This window comes from Pelodiscus sinensis, chromosome 15, assembly GCF_052426305.1.
Source record: "Pelodiscus sinensis isolate ZL-2025 chromosome 15, ASM5242630v1, whole genome shotgun sequence".
Lineage (NCBI taxonomy): Eukaryota > Metazoa > Chordata > Testudines > Trionychidae > Pelodiscus > Pelodiscus sinensis.
Window position 1 is genome coordinate 38,630,391 of NC_143066.1, and position 9,553 is coordinate 38,639,943.

A 9,553-nucleotide genomic window follows, 5' to 3' on the forward strand; every position below is an offset into this window, starting at 1 on the left:
TTCACAAGCACTGAAGGGCTCGCGGTAGGGAAGCTAGGCCCAGCTCCACCCCTTCCAGGAGCATCCCTAACCTGGCCCAGGGACTGGCAACTCTGTCAGCACCCCCTGCTTATGATAAATAATCTATGCAAACCTTGTATTACTACTGCAGCCTGGTTTATATTACAGACCTGTCACTCGGGGGTAAAAATGAAACCCCTTGAGCAATGTCGTTCTACGCGCCTGACTCCTCCTGGTGGAGACAGTGCTATGGTGGCAGGAGAGCCTCTCCTGCGCCAGTGCAGTGGTGCAGCTGTAGCATGTGCACGAAGACGAGCCCTTTCCGTTCATTTCCCCGGCCTGAAGAGTGCTTTGTGAGCTCGAAACCATCTCGCTCTGGTCAAGAAACCTCGGTCCAACAAAAGAGAACATCTCCCCCAGGGTGTCTCTCCTCCAGAGCTAGAAGCAGAGACAAGTTTGGTCATACCAGTTCCTTTATGTGTGGAATGGAGACCAGGAAAAAACAAGCCTGGTTTTGGTTTTGCAAAATCTTGGTCAGAATTTTGATGGCAGGGGCGAATTCCTAACTCCGTCTCAGAACCAAAATTGGCAGTTGGTCCCTGTTTCTACCAGAAGCCCAGGTTTAGGACATTTGGGAGAGTGTCTGAAATATGGCTCGTGTCATGCTCTGTCCCTAGACTAAAGATGGTCAACGGTAGGCTGGACGGAGGTCTAACCAGTATAATTATGGCTCAAGCCATCCTCGCCGTTGGCTGAGGAGCATGGGTGGAAACGGTCTACGATACTGTTTCTGTCTCTGACTTCTTCAGGCCAGCTCTTCCACTGGTGTGACTCAGCCGAAGTGTACGCAGCTGTGCCAATTTACACCTACCATCTGAGCCTGTGACGTTATGGAATCGGCTTTTTTAAAAGGTAAATCAGTAAGTCAAGGAACGGCAGGCGTTCTTCCTGGGGCATGGGTCTGTCCTGGGAGTGGGGCTCCGGTCACTTGAATTCCTCTCTTTCCAACTTGAAAGGCATAGGGGAGAGGTCAGGCTGAAACGTGCCCCCCCAGCCAGGCAGCCAAGGGCGGAGGGGGAGGGGAATGAGCAAAGTCTATTTGACCACCTGCCTCTCTTCAGCTGTGTAGACGCCTGAAGACAAATTAGTTGCAGGAAGCATTTCCTGTGCCTACGGGCTGTACTCGGGAGGGAGATGTTCCCAGCGCAGGTCAAGGGTTGAAAAATGAAGACGAAGGGAAAACAGATAGGAGATCCATCTTCCCGTATAATAAAATCCCCAATGCAAGAGGCATGTGGAAGTCATTTTTCATCAGGCTCCGAAGGCTTGCCGCTGGCTCTTTACAAGGTATTTAGTCTGTGACATGGGGCAAGAATCTCAGCCCGCCCGGGTCTTTGCCTCGCTGGGATGACACAGGAGATGCTATTAGAGCGGGATGCCCTGGCAGGTCTCAGTAGCACCGTGACTGGGAAGTGGGCGGGGTGGCATGTTTCCAACGTCGTTTAGTTTACGTTGTTAAAAAAAAAAAAGAGGAGTGACCTGCTTGCCGGTGGAAAGGATGAGAGAGACCCTGGACCATACTGAAATGGGTTTAGCTAATGATTGGGCCTCCCGTGCGCGCTCAGTGTCTGTCTGGTGGGCAGCTAGGGAAGCATCCGATGTCACGTCCCTCAGAGAACTGTGGTTCTCCCAGTGTGGTCTATGAGTGGTCCGCAGCCATCTTGCAGGTGAGCTGTAAGCTCGGGGCTCGCCCCCCAGGGCTGACCTTACCACGAGGCAAACTGAGGCGGCCACGTAGATTAGACAGATAGGCAAAGGCAAATGAAGCCGCGATTTAAATGATCGTGGCTTCATTTAAATTTACATGGCTGTCGCGCTGAGCTGACAAACAACTGATCAGCTGTTTGTCCGCTCAGCACGCTAGTCTGGACGCTCCCCTGCCGACATCAAAGCCCTTTGTCGGCAGCCCCGTTATTCCTCGTGGGATGAGGTTTACCGGGGCTGCCGACAAAGGGCTTTGATGTCGGCAGGGGAGCATCCAGACTAGCGCGCTGAGCGGACAAACAGCTGATCAGCTGTTTGTCGGCTCAGCGCGGCAGCCATGTAAATTTAAATGAAGCCGCGATCATTTAAATCGCGGCTTCATTTGCCTTTGCCAAAAACCAAATCTACATGGCTCCGTTGACGGAGCCATGTAGTTTAGACGTACCCTTAGAGATGCAAAGGAAATGAATAGTTGGGATTGAATGCTGTTAATAGCATAAGGCGGAACAAGGAAACGGAGAGGGGAAAAGTCTCTACATCAGGAGGAAGGCAAATCCCCAGGATGGTGAAAGTGAAATTTATCTCTGGAAGGAGCTCAGGAAAGTTATGTTCCTTCTGGGTTTCTTGTTGTCTCTTCTTCTGGCTCATAAAACCCCTTGGCTCGAATATTACATCAGCTTTGACTTTTATTAAAACCCCCTGTTCTGACCATGCAGTTTTCATGCTGTTACATAAAACTTTCTGGCAAGAGCTAAAATTAGGAAGGAAACATTTTTTCTTTGTTGTTTTGATTCATAAGACAAATTCGGCCTTCTGTGTATTCTGAACCCGTTGCGAGGTACGCTGTTCACATGGATGTTGCTGACTTCTGAGAGATTGAAAACGGAGATGCTGAAGAAGACGTAAGTGACATTATTTCTTCTGTGCGTGGTGTTTGGCAGGTTGTGAAGTGAGCAAAGCCTCCAGGGGCTTAGATTGGCTTTCAGGATAGGACCCAAAGATATGAACAAGAATCAGAGCATTACATTGCAACTAAGAACAGGCTGAGTTTTGGTTTTGCAAAATGGGCTCTCATCCAGTTCTGCTTTTGGAGGAGGAGGTGGGAGAGATTGGATAAGAGTTGGTTTTGCACCTATTTTTAATTTCAATTGCACTCTAGTTAGTAACTTCAGCATACTGAAATGCTATTCGCAAGAAAGACCAAGTGTGCGTGTGCGTGTGCGTGTGTGTGTACAAAGTTGTTGGAACAAAGCACTGAGAGCTGGGAAGTGTCGGACTCTAGCTTTTATTCTACCACTGTGTCATTGCGAGACTTTGGGAAAGTTACTCAACCTCATAGACTAAAAGGCCTGGCCTAGACTACATAGGAAGGTCGAAGTAAGATACGCAACTCCAGCTACATAAATTCTGTAGCTGGCATCCATGTATCTTAAATCTCCGGCCACACAGCAGGAGGCTGATGGAAACAAACGAGGAGTAAGAGTACCAGCACCAACTGTAGCCTTGTCATTTTGTATACCATACTGTTTGTATGCTTCTTCAGGTTCCTGTCTTGATAACACCACGGAGCATCAGTTCGGACTGACAAGCACCTGGCTCCTTCCTTGCACCTGACCTATCTGGCCAAGAGGCTGGGCTGAGCAATAGACTGGTAACTATTCCATCGGGGGGGCGCGCTACTTTGTTATATTATCAATAAATGAGGCGTGTTGCCTTATCCTCCTGAAAAAGATCCCATGTGCCTCTTTTAAGCATAACACAACGGGGGTGCCCTCTGAGTTCAATTTAGAGGGTCTTCACTAGACCTGTTAAATCAAACCCCAAAAGATTGATCGCGATAGCGTCAATGTTCTGTGTAGTGTAGATATGCCCACAAACTTTAAGGCTGGAAAGGACCATGATGATCATCTAGCCTGGCCTCCTGAACATCACAGGCCACAGAATGGCAACCTCTCGCTCCAGCAATAGACCCCAAACCTCTGGATGAGTTCCTGAAATCCTCCCATCGTGATTTAAAGACTTCAAGTTACAGAGGTTCCACCACTGACGTTAGTTTAAACCTGCAAGTGAGCTGCAGAGGAAGGCAAATCCCCGTCCCATAGGTCCCTACCAATCTGACCCGGGGGAAATTTCTTGCTGATCCAGGTATGGCAGTCAGTGGAACTCGACAATGTTGGCAAGGCCCACCTACCAGACACCAGGAAGAAAATCTCCATAGTAACTCAAAGCCCTCTCATCTAGCGTCCCATCACCGGTGGTTGGTGATGTTTGCTGCTAGTTGTTGTAGATTAGGTCGTTGCCATTGTAAGTAGTCTCATCATCTGCAAACATACCAAGTTCTTTGAGACTGTGAGTCCACCTCTCAGTAAAAGAGGTGTCAATAATAATATCTCACTCCACAATGGTGTTGAAAGTAAAGCGGTGTCACCATTGAGTGTTTTGTTCACTGGAAATTCTGAAACCCAGAGTTTTATTTTGGGTCAAACTGACCATGAAATTGACAAGTCAAAAAGGTCAAAATTTGCTTCCTGTCAACGTTGGGCATTTTGACAAAAGCAAAGGATGACTAGATTCACAAAATGGGGGAGGAGAACGAGAATGAGCCACCAAAAACGTTTTGCCCAGCTCTTACTATGACCCTTAATTAACGTCTATAGCAATCTGAGAACCTGTTTTGAAAGGTCTTATGGAAGAGCAGAGACGGGAGGCGGGCTCTTGGAAGACAGTGTTGCAATGGCCACTGATCAATAAAGTAATAAGGTTCAAACTCACCCTACGTCACACAAGCCACAAGTAATTATGTTTTGTGTGAGGAACTAAGTGGGGGTATTCAGGGTGGTGCAATTCAGCTCCCAACCTGCAGGCGGACCATAGCGTTCTTCACAGCGCCTGTTCCAGCAACTTCTGCCATTCCACACCTCCGCCGTAGACTGCCATGCAGCGCAGGGTAGGAGCTATTCACCTGAAGTGTTTTCATTGGCACATGCTGATCCATCGAAACAGAAACATTTTGGCGGGAACGTGTCCGTTTCGACACAGGTCTCTTTTCAAAAAGTTGCCGGAGACGACAAGGTTTTAGCAACTGATAAAAGTTCCCGTTTCAACTTTTTTCACAACAAAACGGGTTTGGTTTTAAAACGACCTTTCGTTTAGGATTTTAAACGACAGGTGGAACCTCCCAACTTGGGGACTCTGCTCCAACAACATCGGTGGGCCGGTAGGGCCGTGGACGATGCTGGACCAGAGCGCCCTGGAGGCCGGAGTGGGAGCCAACTGGAGAAGGCAGGGCTGGGGAGTTCTGGCTGGGCCCGCAGTAGCTGGTGCGAGGTGGTGTCTGGGGAGCCCCGGCCCAGCTGGGGACCTCCCTGCAACAGCGAGGCAAGGCAGCGGCCAGGTGGCCCAAGGCCAGGGAACACTCAGGAACTCCCTGGTGCTGTCTGGGCCAGGCAACTCCCAGCATCAATGGGACCAGGTGATCGGGGGGGCCTAGTCGGAGAACCCGGGGAATCCCTGGTAGCGTCAGGGCAGGCGTGTCTAGGCGTCCCTGGCCAGAGAACCCCCAGCAGCAGCAGGGTCGGGCAGCCGGGGGGATCCCTGGGAATCTCCAGTGGGGTGGGGGCTATCTTCTTCTGAGCAGGGCTGGTGGTGGCTGGGTGGTCCCAGAACCCTGGGGAACCCCAGCGGCAGCAGGGCCAGCAGCAGCCAGGAGGTCCTGTCTAGAACCTGGGGACGTCTGGCACCCACGAGCTGCAGCAGGGTGGGAGCTCCAGCCATGGGAGCCCAGGAGGGGGGCAGCCAACAGGAAAGCATAGACCTCCCCTGTTCCAGCAAACTCCCTGGTTCCGGACTGCTCAGTTCCTGAGGATGCCGACCAGGGAGGGCCAACCTGTGCAGGTTTTAAAAAGTCAACATGGAAACAATCGATTTCAGATAAAAAGGGAAATAAGAACAACTTAGGAAACTACAGACCAATCAGTTTAACTTCTGTGCCAGGAAAGATAATGGAGCAAGGAATTAAGGAATTCATCTGCAAACAGCGGGAAGATAATGAGGTGATAGGTAATGGCATGGATTTGTAAAGATCAAATCACATCAAACCAATCTGATAGCTTTCTTCGATAGGAGAGCGAGTCTTGTGGATAAGGGAGAAGCAGTGGATGTGGTATACCTAGACTTTAGTAAAGCCTTTGTTACGGTCTCACATGATGTTCTTATCAAACTAGACAAATACAACTTAGATGGAGCTACTATAAGGTGGGTGCATAACTGGCTGGATAACTGTACTCAGAGAGTAGTTATTAATGGTTCACAATCCTGCTGGAAAGGGTATAACAAGTGGGGTTTAGCAGGGGGTCTGTTTTGGGACCAGTTCTGTTCAATATCTTCATCAATGATTCAGATATTGGCATAGAGAATATGTTTACAGGCAGTCCCCAGGTTACGTACAAGATAGGGACTGTAGGTTTGTTCTTAAGTTGAATTTGTATGTAAGTCGGAACTGGCGTCCAGATTCAGCTGCTGCTGAAACTGACCAGCGGCTGACTACAGGAAGCCCGAGGCAGAGATGCTCTGCCCTGGGTTTCCTGGAATCAGCCGCTGATCAGTTTCAACAGTGGCTGAATTTGGACGCCTGGGACAGAGCAGCTGGGGCGCTGCCGGGTAGGTCCCCGCAGCGCAGCGCAGCACCGCACCTCAGCGCTGCGGGGACCAACCTGGCAGCACCCCAGCTGCTCTACCCCAGATGTCCCCAAGTCAGCCGCTGCTGAAACTGATCAGCGGCTGATTCTAGGAAGCCCGGGGCAGAGCAAATCTGCCTCGGGCTTCCTGTAGTCAGCCGCTGGTTAGTTTCAGCAGCAGCTGACTTGGGGACGCCTGGGGCAGAGCAGCTGGAGTGCTGCCGGGTTGGTCCAGTAGCGCCGAGGAGCGGCGCTGCGGGACCAACCCGGCAGTGCCCCAGCTGCTCTACCCCAGGCGTTGTCGGTGAGAAAAGCCTGGTCTGCTGGGGATGGGCATACTAGCTGCGCCCCCCCCAGCAGACCAGGGAGACGCGGGTCGCGGGACCGCCGAGACGCGCCCGCATCCTCCGCGGCTTTGCTCCACGTCTCCCTGGTCTGCTGGGGGGGGGCTCCCCGCAGCAGACCAGGGAGATGGGGAGCAAAGCCTCGGAGGACGCTGGCAGCAGGACAGCCGCGGCGCGTCTGGGCTGTCCCGCTGCCCACATGCTCTGCGGCTTTGCTCCGCGGCTTTGCTCCGCGTCTCCCTGGTCTGCTGGGGGGGACCACCCCCAGCAGACTAGGGAGACGCGGAGCAGCTTTTCTCGCCCTGGAGGACGCGGGAGGCAGGACCGCGGCGCATCTGGGCGTCCCGCCGCTCGTGTCCTCGGGGGCGAGAAAAGCCCTGTTCGTAACTGCGGATCTGACATAAGTCGGATCCGCGTAACTCGGGGACTGCCGGTATTAAGTTTGGAGATGATACCAAGCTGGGAGGGGTTGCAAGGGCTCTGGAGGATAGGTCATGATTCAAAATGATCTGGACAAACTGGAGAAATGAGTTGAGGTAAATAGGATGAAGTTGAATAAGGACAAATGCAAAGTGCTCCATTTAGGAAGGAACAATCCATTTCACACATACAGAAATGGGAAGCGACTGTCTAGGAAGGAGAACTGGAATCTAGGGGTCACAGTGGACCACAAGCTAAATATGAGTCAACAGTGTGATATTGTTGCAAAACAAGCAAACATGAATCTGGGCTATATTAACAGGAGCGTTGTGAGCAAGACAGGAGAAGTCATTCTTCCGCTCTACTCTGCGCTGGTTAGGCCTCAATTAGAGTACAGCCAGTCCCTGAGTTACGAGCGCATTGACTTATGACCGTTCGTATTTATGACCAGCTTCCTATACAGCCGAAACCTGAGTTACAAACAAAATCTGCACTTACAAACAGCATGGCCGTACATAAGTGAATGTAATCCGATTTACGAACAGATCGAGTTACGACCTACTGTTTGGTACGTAACTCATTTATAAGTTGGGGACCAGCTGTATTGTGTCCAGTTCTGGGCACCACATTTCAAGAAAGATGTGGAGAAACTGGAGAAGGTCCAGAGAAGAGCAACAAGAATGATGAAAGGTCTAGAGAACATGAGTTATGAGGGAAGACTGAAAGAACTGGGTTTGTTTAGTTTGGAAAGGAGAAGACTGAGAGGGGACAGGAGAGCAGTTTTCAGGTATCTAAAAGGGTGTCACAAGGAGGAGGGGAAAAAATTGTTCTCCTTGGCCTCTGATGCTAGGACAAGAAACAATGGGCTTAAACTGAAGCAAGGTTGGACATTAGGGAAAACTTCCTAACTTTCAGGGGAGTTAAACACTGGAATAAATTGCCTAGGGAGGTTGTGGAAGGTCCATCTCTGAAGATATGACCTCTCAAGGTCTCTTCCAGTTCTAGTGTTCTATGATACTATGATTATTGAAACCCAGTGTTTTGATTGGCTGAACCTGATTTTTTTTTTAAATTTCATTTCTGGGCAATTTTTGAAACGTTAACGTCACATCCCAATTTGGACTGGGAAAATTCCTTGAAAGCTAGAAAAATTTTGCAGAATGGGGAAATGATTCTCACGCCCCCACCGCACCAGCTTTAGTTTCAGGCCAGGTGATTGGCATAAAGGAAGCTTTCAAGATCTCAAACATAGCCCCATGGGCACTCTGGAAACCTTCTGCACAAGAGACCTTCTCTAGAAGATATCTTCTCTTTGTTGATTGTGGCGGCAGGGGATTAATTGGTAGGGGGATTCTTTAAAGAGATTTTCAACACTTGTGGAAGATCACTTCCTATGCCTATGTGTCTTTGTAGACGACCCTACGATCACAGCTCGTCTCTTCCAAGAACCATGCCTATTACATGCCGAAGCTCTGATGAGCCGAAGCTGGGATCCTAGCATGTCAGTGCTTTAGAGAAGTTGCTTCATGACTGGGAAAGGAGAATATGGGGATGAGAGTCAAACTTCATGGCCCCTAAGTTTCCTTCCAGCCCCAATGTCTGCGCAACTGACTCTTGTGTTTGGAAGATTTACAGAGCGACAGTAAGTGTTTTACCAGCTTTGTATTAATAGTGCAGCAATAAAAAGGTGCAGCCTTTCTCTCCAAGGACTCACAGAGCTTTAAATAATCCAAGGGGGATTTAGCTCTTCCCAATAGGTGGAATTTACTAGTGGGCATGTTTTATTGCTGGTTTGTGACACTGAGTCTGTTCCCCTAGTCTCTAAGTGTGAACTGAGGCGCTGTGATAGGCTAGGCCATGAATCTCTGGTCTCGAAGCCTTTTCTTTCTAATATTTGCAGAAAGGGGACGAGGCAGGGAGTCCAGAAGTAGACAGATCAGAGGTGGGGGGTTTGGGGGAGTACTTTAGCCCTTTGAATTGCTAGAGGCTCTTTCTTCCCGGACAGTAAAACATGGGTTCAGTGAAACGAAGGCTATTTCACAGTGGCTTTTTTAGAGCAGACCGTTTCTATAAAGCACTTAAACTCTAATGACAGCTTAAAGAGTTCCTTTGAAAGTGTAATAAGTACGGCGCTGTGTGTAAGAAGTAAATCTGGCTGCATTGCTGATCCCACCCCTCTGGGCCCCACCAGCCACCCTTGGCCACCCGATCCCAATCCCATTCCCTATGCGCCGCTGGTCACCCTCGGATGCCCAAGCCTGAACCCTGGACCTAAGGGGGCAGACTCCGGTGATGGAGAGCGGCCATGTGGGCCTGGGAAAGCGGGTTTGGTGTCAGATGGAGGGGGGC

The 9,553-nt window shown here is 50.2% G+C and overlaps 1 long non-coding RNA gene across 1 annotated transcript; it reads left to right on the forward strand.

The window, feature by feature from the left end:
- The first annotated feature begins 465 nt into the window (after positions 1–465).
- LOC106731467 (uncharacterized) lies at positions 466–9,553 on the forward strand. The gene is made up of 4 exons (XR_012896206.2): positions 466–912; positions 2,564–2,666; positions 3,308–3,415; positions 8,618–9,553. It is a non-coding gene; the product is annotated as an uncharacterized LOC106731467 (long non-coding RNA).